Here is a 2,075-nt window from a genome sequence, read left to right as displayed (position 1 = left end):
CGGCCTGATGAGTACGAAGTGGGCGACGAAGTTCTACTCCGTGTGTCTCCGATGAAAGGTGTGGTTCGTTTTGGTGCTCGTGGGAAGTTAAGCCCGCGTTTCATTGGTCCCTATGATATTGTGGAGCGGATTGGGAAGTTAGCTTACCGGTTAGCGTTACCTAATGCACTGGGTAAGGTTCATGACGTTTTTCATATCTCCCAGTTAAAACGTTATGTTGCGGCTTCTTCGCATGTCTTAGAACCGGAACCGTTAGAGCTTGATGAAAGCCTCACCTATGAAGAGCAACCTGTTCAGATTTTAGATAGAAAGGTTCGCAGTACTCGGCGAAAAGATGTTGCAATGGTTAAGGTTCTATGGTCAAATCATCGGTCACAAGAGGCAACTTGGGAAACAGAAGCTTCCATGCGAGAGAAGTATCCGAACCTTTTCCCTCAGGTTAGTAAGTTACGGGGACGTAACTTTTTAAGGGGGGTAGGAAGCGGTAGGATTTTTCGCGCTTTGACTTATTTTGATCTATTTTCTTTTGTTGTGTGCTTGTTTTGTCGTTTTTATGTGTTTGATTGTTGTGTGTTTTGTGTTTGTACGTTGAGGTTTTGGGGTCAAAACCTTTTTAAGGGGGTAGTCTGTAACACTCCGATATTTTTTTTCGATATATTAAATGATTTGCTAGTAATATTATTATTATTATTATTCTTTTTAGAAGAGTATAATTTTTTTATTATTATTCATTTTGTTAGTAGGTTAGATCATGAGACTTCAACTTTTAAGGCAATTAAAACCATTTTAAGTCCAAACCTTTTTCCTAACCTATCTTAAAAAAAAAAAAAAAAAAAGAATAAAAGTGGGAATTTGAATCATTTTGGCTGGCCATATGGAGTATCTTGGGGGGATTTGTAACTTCTTAGGATATTGAAAGACTAAGGAGTTATTGCCTTTCATAAGTATTGCCTTAATTTTCCTTAATTTCTTTATTTCCTTAATCTCCTAATTTCCTTACATCTTTTCATTTCAAACCATTTGCAAGTAAGAACACTCCCAAAACCCTCTAATCCTCACGCCTAATCCTCCATTGGTTCATCAATTTTGGTGTTTTGTTCTTGAGCAATTGTGAGTAATTCTTAATCTAGTTTTTATTTTTAAGTTTTAATTTAAATTTCTATGATTTTTATGTGTGTTATTTTATGGTTTATGATTTGTTCATGATTTAAAATTCATGTGTGAAAGTATGATGTATTTTTCTATCTAAATTAATGTATGGTTTTTTAGGGTTTTAGATATGTTACATGTGTGTGAAGAATTTATTTGATGGATGATTGAAATATATATATATATATATATATATATATATATATATATATATATATATATATATATATATATATATATATATATATATATATATATATATATATATATATATATATATATATATATATATATATATATATATATATATATATATATATATATATATATATATATATATATATATAGAAAAAAATGTATGTGGTGTTAGAAATTTATTTATTTTTGATTAATAGAAGGAATTTATAATGTTGGTAAAAAAAAAATATACATGTATATATGTGATGTGTATGTGTGAAAACATTTGTGTAAAAAGAATTATATTGAAAAAAATATATATATAATAATAATTCATTAAAATTTATTTTTATGTAAATTTTGTTGTTTAGATTTAATAGGACATAAAGCATTGATATTTATATTTTTGTGATAAAAAAATGATGGAATGACAAAATCCCGTAGGTTTTGAAAATGGGGAAAAAAATGTGTTTTTGGAACATTTTTGGCTTTGAAATTAAGTTAAAAATACTTATACTATGTTATAAATTATGAAAATTGGTACTCGGGGTTTTGACGCCTTCCGGACGCAACGGTGAAGTCGAATTTTCAGTTTGACAGTTTTAAGTTGAGTTTCTGGACAGATTGTATAGGCTGTCTTGTTTTGTGTATTTGCCATGTTATAGTATGTGATGGATGTTCATGGTTTGTGTAGTATTATAGGTATGGATGTAATTGTATGTGTGTGTTATGGATGATTTGAGGAAAAT

The sequence above is a fragment of the Amaranthus tricolor genome, chromosome 9 (genome assembly GCF_026212465.1).
Source record: "Amaranthus tricolor cultivar Red isolate AtriRed21 chromosome 9, ASM2621246v1, whole genome shotgun sequence".
NCBI lineage: Eukaryota > Viridiplantae > Streptophyta > Magnoliopsida > Caryophyllales > Amaranthaceae > Amaranthus > Amaranthus tricolor.
The sequence above is the reverse complement of the archived record's forward strand: the minus strand, read 5'-3'. Positions refer to the sequence as shown.